General features: G+C 40.4%; 1 protein-coding gene across 1 annotated transcript in view; it reads right to left on the reverse strand.

Annotated features, from left to right (window-relative positions):
* The window catches only part of Pkhd1 (PKHD1 ciliary IPT domain containing fibrocystin/polyductin), a 490,001-nt gene that overhangs the window by 229,391 nt on the left and 247,314 nt on the right, over positions 1–13,296 (reverse strand). The window lies entirely within an intron of this gene.

Here is a 13,296-nt window from a genome sequence, read left to right on the forward strand (position 1 = left end):
TCGATAGTCCCATAGGGGCTTTCAGGAGCCCAGAACTTGCTGCATCAAAACTCTTCAGTACCCTTCTCCAACTGCCCAGAGAAAGCAGCTTCCGTGGTGTTTCCTGGAATGAATATCTTGGCTTCTCTCCCGGGGTCTGACCTACTGCACAGAACACACTGCTGTTGCTGTACCTTGATGTTCCTGGGGCTGCTTCTTTAAAACCACAAACTGTACTAGCCTGGAGTTAGACATATTTCATTCTTTCCCTTGGTGACTTCCATGTCTGACCAGGGCTCTATACACATCGGTACTGTTCATAGCATACACATGCTAACTGGTTGAATAGGGACTCACTGAAACAGACTGTGCCATCTTGCTAACTTTTATAAAGGACTGTAGGCAGAGAGCAGCATTTCACCAAATGAAGGAACTGAGGCAGGTCATGGTAGCACCTAGATCCCCTGAATCATTCTGTATTGCTCATCCCAGAAAGTGATTTTGAAGATTTTATTAGAACATAAATATATAGGAGAGAACATAAATATATTATAGAGAACATAAATATATAGGCTGGAGAGATGGCTCAGCAGTTAAGGGCACTGACTGTTTTTCCAGAGGTCCTGAGTTCAATTCCCTGCAACCACATGGTGGCTTACAACCATCTATAATGAGATCTGATGTCCTCTTCTGATATGTCTGAAGACAGCTAGAGTATACTTATATACATAAAATAAATAAATGAAATTTTTAAAAGACCGTAAATATATTTATTCAAAAGTTAAGACTCAAATAGTAAGTGGAAAAACTAAAAAAATATAAGGAAAAGATTTTTAGATGGTCAATAAGTAGATGGCTGCTTTTCTCCCTACTACATGAGAAATTTTCACCACATTTAGTTACAAGCTAATTAAGCTTTGAAAGTAAAGGAAAGCAAGACAAGGAGGGTAGAGAGTTCTCACAGTATGACGGAACTTGGATGTATTTAAACCCACTTTATAGCCCTGTGTGAGAGGCTGTTCTCACTGCACCGACAAACTTGCCATGATCTCCTGACTTTAAGGGAATCCCAATCTTGGCCTAAGTGCTTGAAATTATAGGGAAGTAGACCCACACCTATAGGCAAGGGGGAATAATATTCAATACCTGCATAACCAGGAGACTGAGGCAGAGGATCTCAAGTTGCAGGTCTCCCTGGGCCACAGAGAGATTCTGTTTCTGCTGCATGGTTTTGTCTTCTGGACACAAGCTAGGATCATCAAGAAAGATGCAAAAAACACCTCCTCAAGATTGCTTTATAGGGAAGTCTGTGGGGCATTTTCTTGATTGATGATTGGTGTAGAAGGCCCAGGTCTCCATGAGGAGTGTCGCCTCTGAGCAAGTGGCCATGAGGTGTTTGAGAAAGCAAACTTAGAGGGCCATGAGAGCAAACCAGTAAGCAGCACTTCTTCATGGCTTCTGCTTTGGTTCCTGCTTCCAGATTCCTGCCTTGAGTTCTCTTCCTGACAGACTGGGATAGGAACATGCAAACCAAATAAACCCTTTACTCCCCAAGTTCTATTAGCACAGCAACAGGAAGCAGACTTATGCATTTTACAAATAAACAAATGGAAAAAGGTGCTTTTGCAAGCTAGAATAAAATGTAGACTATGAGACGTAAAATACAAATGTGAACTATATACATCAGTGTGTGTGTGTGTGTGTGTGTGTGTGTGTGTGTGTGTGTGTGTGTGTGTGTGAACTTGGAGCTTACTAACTAACCCTTTTGATCATGGCTTCCTTGCTTCCAGCATGGAGACAATACATCCTTGATTCCTTACCACTTATTTGAATGTATAAAATGTTAAATGAATAAGCCTTTTGACACTAAGACAGAATTGTTATCCTCAAAGTACACATTTGAGGATCGCACGATCCAGTTACAAAATAAAATCACAAAGACGTTTCATAAGGTTTCAGTGCATTTGGGATTTTCTGACGGTCTGTATTGAGTAGCTGTGATGTACATGTGGTTACAAGCCAATGGTTCAGCAAATCTGGGAAAGCTACTTATAATATGTTGTCGTTTGAAAACATGACTATAAGCTTTCATGTTATAGAGCACTGATTTCTTGTGTTATTATTAAATCTATTTGCTTTCTCCATCAGTAAAATAAGAAGGCTCAAAAAGTCATTGGGCATTTGGAATAAAAGAACTATGCTGTCCCAGGATTTGCCTACGTAGTGTTACCTAGATCATTATAAACTTGAAGGAAGGGATTTTCTGTCTGATTTCTGTTACAACTGCTGGACATGACTTAGCTTAAATTCTTGGAGGCAGAATGAATCTGAAGGATGTTTGCTTCAACTTTAAATTGTTCATCCTGACCCCTTTCCCACTTAATGACGCACTCATGTTTTATTTGTAGATTTTATAGGTGCAATCTTTAATATTGTTAGTTCTTGAGACAGGGTCTCATCACATACTCAAGGCTGACATCAAATACACTATTCTTGCCAGCTTTGAATTCTCAATCTCAGCCTCTCTACAGCTAAGACTGCAGGTATGTGGGACCACACCAGGATAAAATGGTAGTATTTAAGAAAACCTTTAGAATGAAGCTATGAGTCCTAAAAGTGTACAGCATGATTTGTCCAACTAATACATTGAAAAATAAAAACATGACCCCATAAGAAATGAATGTAAAATGAAAGTGATAAGAAGAGAGGTAAGTTTTAAGCAAGAAACATCAAGGAGATTGACGTGTTGGCTGTCATGAACACCATGGTCCAATTTGGGATAGGATTCTCCACAGTTCTGTATGATTCATCTTCAATACGGAATCTTTCAGCTTCTACATGGGCATAAAGACTCTGAATGATGAACTATAGGACCTTATGCAAAAGAGAATAAATGAAATGTCTGAACCTCTAATCACTGATTTGATGCATTAAATAAAATTTTCTTTCACACGATAACATAACCACCCAAAAGATATTTGTTGAGTAAATGATCAAGTACACAGTATGTCAAAATATGCTGTCTACTTCGTGATATTTCTCTGCAGTGAATCTGTCTTTACAGTAAACCCTAAAATGGGAGGAGACTTCTAAACTTGTTAATCAAAGATTAGCAGTTGATCATAAATTATAGGAATTTGTTACCTCCACTTAAAGCTATATAACATTTACTAAAGTGGCTCATACATTTATACGTGGTAGCATGAACAATGTGCTTGAAGTAGGTCATGATTTCTAAAACTGCTCAGGTTTCCATATGAACTCCTTTTTTTTTCTATTCTACCCAGGTTCTGTAGAATTGAGCCACTTAGGAAAACAGCTTAATTTTCTTCTGTAAATATTCAATGACCTCTGAACTTTTACTGGTCTTTGCTCTTGGAAGGGTTTCCTACTTCCGCTAACTTAGTTCTTCAGAACTTTGAAGGTATTCATTACAGATACAGACACCATTATGGTGTCTATAAATAGTGATCTTTTGTAAGATTTATATAATTGTTGCTACTGCCTAGGTTATCCTGGGGTTTAAGCCTTCCTTATCTTCCAGAAGGAAGTAGTGAGTGGTGTTGGCATCCAGAGAGCCTATGATGTTCCCAGGGCCTGTGTCCTCAGCCTCACAACAGTATTTGCCTAGGTCTTTGTAAGTTCAGACATCTTTGTAAGTCTGTGTAGCAGAACTTGTTGAGTAGGACAAAATGCAGAACACTGTAAACATACCAGGCTCTGTTTTTAAATCTCACTGAAGTCAAATTAATCATTAATCTCCAAGCAGTAGGTTCTGCCTTCTGGCTCCATAAGTACCACCAAATCTCCATAAGCCATTGCAGCAGCTATAATTCTCTGAGGACTATAAAGCTACCACCATTATGTTGTTCTTAATACACGCAACATGTACTTTTCTATCTCCCATTTTTTGTCTTGAGCCAACTCATCATATTGCCTCAGAGATCCACCATGATCTTGCTGATGTTTGAGGACACAGACCACAGTCATCCCAAAATTGGCAATCTTGTGTCATAAGCCTTTAACTTCCTCCTCATGCTTCTTCCTTATGAACAGCAACATGTCCTTGAGAGCTTCAACTTCCTTATCTATAGCAGACAAGTAATATTAGTATCATCACTGACCTTGCAAACCCAAAGCTTCTCTCCATAGAGTAAAAAGTACATTAGTTACTTTTCTCTAACTATGATAGAGGCAACTTACATAAGAAGGAGAAGGAGTTATGTTTGCTTTTTGCTCTAGAATGATGAGCGTCCACAGCAGTAGGGAGGCATGGCAGCAAGTATCAGGCAAGCTGGTATGAACAGGAAGTTAAGTGCTTCCACCTTTAGATGCACGCTTCAATACCTCTTGATGCCTTCTAAGGGGCATTACTCATTAATCTATGATAGCATATAACCAGCTCATTCTTATACCTGATTCTATTATCATCAGGAATAATACAAGCATAGCTGGTCTCCAAAAGGATATTGCATTAGTTACCATATTTGCAAAGATCTGAGCACTCAGTTCTGTGGCAATCTTGGATGTAACGCCCTCCCTCTGACCTGAAGCTCCCTTTCCTCCAACCATTCCTAAATCTTGTTCTTTACTTTCAATGTTCAGTCTCCAGTTTCCTGGAGGGGACCAAATATTCATGAAGTTTTTTCATGATTTCCAAACTCTAGATGTTTCCTATCTCCACCTAGTCCCCTAGTATTACTACAACCAGGTCCCTGGAGCACACCTAAGAGCTGACAGAATAAGACATGGACATTTGGTCATCCTAGGCCCTCCCGATTCTGCATATACACAGACCATATTGCTGGCCAGCCAGATTCAGAATGGTTAATAGTTCATCAAAGTTAATAGTTGATAGGGAGAGAAGTGGAACATGGATAAAGCTCAAGTTGTCCAGGGATAATGGTCAGAAATTTAGGGCTCATGTTTGGCCACCAAAATTAGTATAAACTAAATATTAAATGAAAAAAAGTAGGACTTTTATAAATATTTCCCCTCTAAATGTTGCCAAAACTCTGATAGTGTTAGTGAAGTTCTACTTGTCTTAGGGTCCTTTGTGCCACTCATTGGATATTCTTCTCTTTCATCAGCACACAATAACATTGTAGTGGTCACTCAGTCAACCAGAAACCCTCCACAGGTCCTGGTGTGATTCTAAGCTAACTTTCTTCTTCCCTCTTTCTGCCAAGGTAGCTCTCCCTATAGAACTCTGAGTCTATCAAGCCTTTCTCATCCATCTCAGCCACTCAGGATGTAGTTTCCTAGGCAGCCATGAAAGCCAACTTTCTGTAGTGTAAATAAAGAAGTAGATACTAAGCATGGTTTCATCACAGCTGGTGGCAGAGCCATAGTGCACACTCTAAAAAAAGCAAATCAAAATGCAAAAGGCTCATCTCCCTGTGGGTAAGATTGACCACTGCAAAAAGCCAAAACTTAGAAATCAGAATAAGTTCTATCCTTCTAGGCCAAATGCCAGCACTGACAGTGGTGGGCTTTTCTGAAAGGCACCAAGAGAACATCAAGAGTCAAAGAACACCATGAAGGGAATTTACCAACCATAATTACTACAATCTTTGCTTGCCCTAAATAGCCACCAATTTCCCTGTGCCCTAAATAGCCACCAATCTCCCTCTCTTTACTGTTAATGAAGCGAAGGAGCACAGAAGTATTTCTAATTTGGAGGAGCCAAGGGAGTCTGCATGGGCCATTAGCAGCAGAGAGCTTCATTACTAGGGGAAGAAGTCTCTCCCTGAACTTCGCATGGCTTTATGTGCAAGAAATCAGGAGGCAACCAGTCAATTTTAAATGTTAACCCTTACATTCCCATGGGCAAAAGTTCCTACAAACTACCAGAAACACAAAAGGACTCCGAGTCTCACATGCAGCCTTCTCTTTCATCATGTAATCGTCTTGTCTCATGGGGTGCTTTGTTAAAGGGCCGAATAACATGCAATGAAGATGTAGTCATATCTCGTCCCATTTCCCATCCAATTTCTCCCATATCTCCCTCAGCATTGTTCTTTCCCAACTACATGTATTTTTTGTTGTTGTTGTTGTTGTGCTCGTGGTCACTGACACATTGGGTTGAGTCAGATTTGCACACGTGTGCACAGGTGTAGAGGCATCCACTGCAACATGAGAATTCTAGCAACAGCTCCATCTCCCAAAAGAATGACTCTTTGAAAATAATTTTACCTATGTACCTATCTATATATCTTCCTATCTATATATCTAAGGTGTGGTATTTATTTGTATAGATGTTTCCCTGTATGTATAAATGTATACGACACCAGTGCCCTGCCCTTGGAGGCAAGATAAAAAGGCATTGGGTCCCCTAAGACTTGAGAAACTCATAGTGGCGAGCTACCATATATGTGCAGAGGACCGAATCCAGTTTCTTGGGAAGAACATCCAGTGGTCTTAATCACTGAGACCACTTTATAGCCGCAGGAATGATTCCTGTTAATTAAATGATATGATTCATTAGAATAACAATGTATTTATTGCTAAAACTTCCAAATAAGTATAACAATTTACCACCCTAGTTGCTTCATAGTGACCTAATATAGAAGAGTTGGATGTATAATACCCACAAAAGATTTGTTAGACCATCAAACAACCAGTGAGAATAAGCCCTAATTCCCTGGCTCCTGTTTATCATTAACTTGAATTTCCTGAGGGTCCATATCTCTACATATTAACAAAAACACTGCATTTAAACTCCAAACATTATCAAATCTGAACAGCCGAGAAATAAAACCTCTATAATTACCCATTTCCTAAGCCAGATATATAATAACCAGTCACAAATGTTGCTCCAAGCAACTCCTGGATATTTATACTTGTACATCTGCACATCTTCCCGTTCACTGAACAAAACAGGACAAAATCAAATTTTTAAGCAGAGCCGACAAACCTTAGTGGCATGCTTTTCCGTGAGCATCCTTCGATGTTGTACTGAACTCAGAACATTCCTCATTGCTAGCCTATCTGTGGACCTGTCGCCACCCCCATATAATGCTATTTCATGCAGTTACTCATTTTTCCAATGTGAGTGTGCATGTGAGGGAGGGAGGAGGAGAGGGAGGAAGAAAAAAAAAAAAAAACAAAGTGCCTCAGAAACATTTATGTATTCTGCCTTCTGAATAAGATGGCGAGAATCCTGAAGAAAGGAAAGAAGACAACTTCCGGTCTTTCATAAACTTTCAACAGTTCTTATGTTATCATGTAAGTGGCTGGAAGAGAGTCAGAACATTTGATAGAATCACCCTTGTATTTCTGGAGAGCACAGCTCGCTAACTATCCTCCATGATTTTCAAATGCCAGTTCCCATCCATGTGTAGACTTAGCTAAGGTATAAACTCATTGTAGAGAAACCTGAGTAACAACTTCACAGTTCCCCCAAAGGGACCGTCTACTGCTGCGCGACAGACTTAACTGTTGCGTGAAAATACTACTTGTTGCATCCTGTGTTTTAGTCTGGGAAGAATGATGCTCTTTTTTCTTTTGTACTATTAGGTCTACTTTTTACACCATGTTATCTCTTCTGCAGACCTCATGAATCTAGAAAACCTCCTTTAGAAAGAGTGCATTCTTAGAACGATGCAACTACTTAACAAGGTTATTGAAAATAATCGTGCGTTTACTAGATAGGAAGACAGGCTAAAACCTGTCTTCTCTCTTATGTTTAGACACCTGGTCCTGGATACAGCTCACTGACAGAAGCTCTTAAGACCCTATTGGTCGTGCTCACAACTCTTAAGTTCAGCATCTTTTTATAGCTTCAAATAAATCAAATGACACTCTGTTCATCTCGGAATTATGCAAATGCTATCAATCAAGGCTTTTAATTCTGGAATGTTAGTTGAACATTTACTGATGCACAAACATATATTGGTGTATTCTTTTATTATTCATTAAACTCAATGATCAAATAGTGTTGCCATTGGTGTTCCGCAGTTTAAAGTTCACTCTGATTTTTAGATGATTTTTCTGTTTTGCTTCTGTGACCTCTGTAGCCAAAAGAGGATAATTTATCTTGAAATCGTCCTGTCTCACAGGGTGTTTCGTTAAAGGACCGAATGATACTATTAGTGATGCTATGCCTATTCATCCCTGGGAAGAAGAGGTAGGTGATTATTAGACGAAAAGCTAGGCCAAATTTTCCATTTGAACTCTTCTTTACTTTTGCATTCGCAGAGGCAGGGGGTGCCTCATACTTTGAACGCTAACACATTAAGAGCAGTTACATAGGTAAAAACTGAACGCAAGCACGACAGGAGAGGGTATTAAGCAAGGTCTAAGAATCAAGGTGATCAACAAGAACATTAACCTTTCCTTTGCCAGAAGGGGAAGGGGAGAATCAGAGGACACAAGGACATGCTGAACCAAAGAAGAGGTTACAAATGGCTCCAGATTCTGTGCCCTCCAGGGAAAATCTACTGGATTAGCATAATCTGAGGATTATTGGAAATTATTCCCCTTTCTTTGGAAATTAGATTGTTACATCTGAGTGCATGTGACTGTCTTGCCAGCCATATTTTTTTCATGAACTTAGAAACCTACAGCACTCTCTTCAACTGCAGAATGCGTTCATGCTGTTTTCAAAATAACAGTCACTGTGCAGACCTGTTTAAAGCGGGGCTTACTGAGTACTTGTTGTGTGAGTGTCAATGACCTTGTGAGGTAAATAGCCTTATGTTCATTGTATTGGTGTGAGAAATGAAGTGAGAAGAGGTGAAGAGACTTGGTGAAAAGAATACACATAGGAAGCTGAGAAGCTTTACCCACTGATTCCCAACCCCCTCTGCATACTGCAGTGTCTGAAGACTAATGTTGAATACAAGTCTATCCTGACCATACCTTATGTGCAACCTACAAAACCCAGGCAGGTTGGTTGGCCAGCCTATATTTTTCAAGCTTTTATGTCACCCCACCCCCATCCATTCACTAACTAGAAAGCAGACTCCAGGTCTGATTTGTTTAATATCTAAATAAGCCTAAGACCATTGAAAAGTCTATATGCTATGTTAGACCAAACACTAAAAACAGATGTAATTCCTAGATGATAACTGTGAGGGTTAAATTCTCATCCTCCCTCATCACATTCTTCCCAACCACAATAAAGTCTGTATACGATCAGAGAAAGAAAACATTGGCAAATGTTAGCAACAGATTGGGGTGGAGGTGCACTAAAAAAAATAGATGTTAAGATATATGCTCTAATTAACTCCTAGCCCCAGGATAGCAAAATACTACAAGAAATTCTGAAAGGATACTAAGTGCTATATATGATTTTAGAAACTTTGGAAATAAGGATAGAGGATAACTTTTTTAATCTCTAGATCGTCTCAAGAAAAAGTAAATGTCACTGAGTCATCATGGACATAAAGCATGGAAAATAATAGTGTGAGAAGAACATTTGGAGGTGACAAGTTTTTTTTTAATTTATATAAAACCAATTCCCGTCAATGTGTGCTCGATGTTATATTAGCACCATAAGACAAAACAACAAACAAAACCACCCTGTTACTCTCCTTAACATCTGCAAAGTTAAGCAGCTTATAAAACTGTGCAGAAGTTATGAGTATTGATCAGAGCAAGTCTAAAGAGCCAGCACGCAGCAGGGATAACAAAGTGCACAAGATGCTCAGGGAAGCTCATCAAAGAAAATCACCTCCATGCTGAGCTCATGGAAACTGAACCTTATGAACAGAAACAGGCAAAGAAGTAACTATGGGATAGAGGGCTGGGGGAATAGGATGATGCAAGGACTTTATGTAGGTAGAAGACCATAAAGGGCTGGAGTGAGTTTGCCTCAGGAAGCACATTTTAAGCTTCATGAGAAGGGAAAGGCTAGCTCTACACAGGTTAGAGCATCGGAAAGTGGCAAGCTAAGATACGTGTGCGATCACACCGGTAAAAAATAACTAAAGCTGGACTGGAGGGTAAGGTAGCCAAGGGAAAGACTCAGGATGAATGACTTTTAGAAACTAACCTCTGCAAACAGATCAGAATGGAAATCCAAGTATTTAGAAGGTAGGGCAACAGCTTGAAGGCAACCTGGGGTATGCAAACGAGTTACAGGACAGAGGAGGCTACAGAATGAAACTCAACAAGCACAACACAAAACTGGGGGGTGGGGGGTGCCGGGTGAGGAGGTGAGTGGAATAAAATGAAGTGAGGAGTGGAGGAGAGGGGAGGAGAGGGGAGGGCAGGGGAGGGCAGGGGAGGGGAGGAGAGGGGAGGAATAAGTGTTTATACCAATATATGTTTTGAAAATTGGGTATGTGTTCCATTATCCTAAATATGTTCAAAGCTAATACAAGATAGTTTGTGTTGCTTGTGTAATTTGAGATCATGTACTGATGATTTTCCCATTTTCCCCTTACAATTGCTTTGGCTTTCTGAGTGAGTTTCTTCTCTCTCTCACTCTCTCTCACTCTCTCTCTCTCTCTCTCTCTCTCTCTCTCTCTCTCTCTCTCTGTCTCTCCATCTCTCTCTGTCTCTCCATCTCTCTCTGTCTTTCGTTCTGTCTCTCTGTCTCTCTCTATCTCTGTCTCTCTGTCTCTGTCTTTCTGTCTCTGTCTCTCTGTCTCTGTCTCTCTGTCTCTCTCTCCTCTCTCCTCTCTCTCTCTCTCTCTCTCTCTCTCTGTGTGTGTGTGGGGGGGGTGCATATATATGTGTGTGTGTGTTTGTCTTTGTCTCTGTGTGTGTCTCTATGTATGTCTCTCTGTTTGTCTCTCTGCCTCCTGTGTTTGTTATGTGCCTTTCTATATGAATTTTAGTATCTTTTCCTAGTTCCATAAGAATGTAATTGAGTATTAAATGGGTGGGATCAGACATTGGGGTGGGAGGGCTGAAGGGAGAGAGTACTGGAATTGGGAAGAGGCATTTGGGGGCAATGTAGAAACATGTTCAGTGGAAACTCCCTGGAATCCGAGAATGACCCTAATGAAATCTCCTAGTAATGGGGGACACAGAGCCTGAACTGGCCATCTTCTATAACCAGGCAAGGTTCCTGGCAGTAGAACTGGAATATCAACCCAACAACAAGATCTTCTACCTACAATCTGCCCCACAGGTAAAGTTCCCTGGAGTAGTGATGGCCCATAACTCATGAGATTAGCCAATCAGTAACTGGTTCAACCTGAGACCCATGCCAGGAGAGGAAGTCCATGATCAACACTGCCTGGATGACCAAGAAATACAGGTAGGACACCCCAGAGACCCAGGATAGAACCCAACACAACTGGCAATAAAAAAAGTCAACTAAATGATTCTCTATGCTATTCTGATATACTCATAGATCAGTGCCTAGTCTAATCACTATCAGAAAAGTGTCATCTCAGTCCCAGTCACTGATGGGAGCAGATGCTTAGAGCCATAGCCAAATACTAGGTGGAACCAGGGAAACTCCACAGAAGACTGAATGGAAGGATTGTAGGAGCCAGAGAGGTCAAGGACACCACAAGAACACATCAAACGGAATTAACTAAGCAGGACACATAGGACCTGACAGAGACTGAAGAGAAAAGCACAAACTCTGTATGGGTCGGTTCTCTGTATATTCAGTGTGGCTGTATAGCTTAATGCTCTTGTGAGGCTTCTAACAGTGGGAGTGGGGACCATCTCTGACTCTTCCTGTCTGCACTTTGGGATCCTTTTCCACCTACTGGGTTTCCTCACACAGGCATTAATAATTAGAATATACAAAGAATTTTTATTGGATATTTTATGTATTTACATTTCAAATTTCATTCCCTTTCCCCCTCTCCCATCCTCCCTCCCCCTGCTTCTATGAAGATACTCTCATTCCTACCCACCCACCCACTCCTATCTCAACACCCTAGCATTCCCCTACACTTGGAAAATGAGCCTTCACAGGACCAAGGGCTACTGTTCCTATTGATATCAAACAATGCCATCCTTTGCTACATAAGCAGCTGGAGCCATGGGTCCCTCCATGTGTATTCTTAGGTTGGTGGTTTAGTGCCTGGGAGCTCTGGGGAGGGGGGATTTGCTTTGTTGATATTGTTGTTCTTCCTATGGGTTTGCAAGCTCCTTCAGCTCCTTCAGTCCTTTCTCTAACTCCTCCATTGGGGTCGAATTTTTAATGCCAGAAAGAGAAACAAAAACAAAAGCTTAATAGAAAAGTAGACCAAATAACCAAAGAGACTATTCTCAGAAAAGAAATGCCAATGGCCAATGAAAATTTGAAAAAGCATTCCACATCCTCAGTCACTAGGCTAACACAAGTTAAAAGCACTCTGAGATTTCATCTTATAACCATCCAAGTGGCCCTCATCCAAACAACAAACAAGAATAAGTACAAGTGAGTTCGAAAGGAAACTTTATTCAATGCTAGTGGGAATGTTAAATTGGTATAGCAGTTATGGAAGTTCCTTACAAAAAGAAAAATACAACTACCATGTATATGATCTAGCTATATCACTCCTGAGTAGACCTAATGGATTATAAACCTTCATTCCAGAGATACATGAATACCCATGATTATGAATACAGTAGCCACATTAGCTGAGAAACTGAATCAACCTAGATCGTATCTGAAGATGAATGAGTAAATAAAATGTAGTACATACAATGGGATTTTACTCAGCACTGAGAAAAAATAAAATCATAATATTTTCAGGAAGTGAATGAAACTAGGGATCATTTAGGTGAAATAAGACTGTTTAGGACATGACCTACAGATTTATTTCACATCAGGACCTAAATTTAGATTTCTCTCTCTCTCTCTCTCTCTCTCTCTCTCTCTCTCTCTCTCTCTCTCTCTCTTTCTCTCTCTCTCTCTCTCTCTCTCTCTCTCTCTCTGTGTGTGTGTGTGTGTGTGTGTGTGTGTGTGTGTGTGTGCATATATGCATGTGTGGGAAGGTGAGTGCATCTGTCCTTTATGAAACTAGAAAAGGATGAAATCAAAGATAGAAATTAGAATACGGAGGAGGTGAGAGAAAAAAAGAGAAGGTAATTATATTCTTGTGACACGAAAACCAAAGGGATATATGGTGGTTTGAATGAGAATGCCCCCATAGGAACATATCTTGTAATACCTGGTCCTCAGTGGAATGGTATTAGTAGGATTAGGAGGTGTGGCCCTCTTGGAGAAGTGAGGATGGGCTTTGGAGTTTCAAAAGCCCTGGTAGATTCCTGGGTAGATTCTCCAGCCTCAGGCTTGTGGATCAAGGTGTAAGCTCTAAGCTGCCATTTCAGTGCTACGCCTGCTTTTCTGCTGCCATTCTTCCTGCCATGATGGTCAGACACTGTAGCCCTCTGAAATCATAGGCCACAAATAAACCC

The sequence above is a fragment of the Rattus norvegicus genome, chromosome 9 (genome assembly GCF_021556685.1).
Source record: "Rattus norvegicus strain SHRSP/BbbUtx chromosome 9, alternate assembly SHRSP_T2T, whole genome shotgun sequence".
Taxonomy (NCBI): Eukaryota; Metazoa; Chordata; class Mammalia; order Rodentia; family Muridae; genus Rattus; species Rattus norvegicus.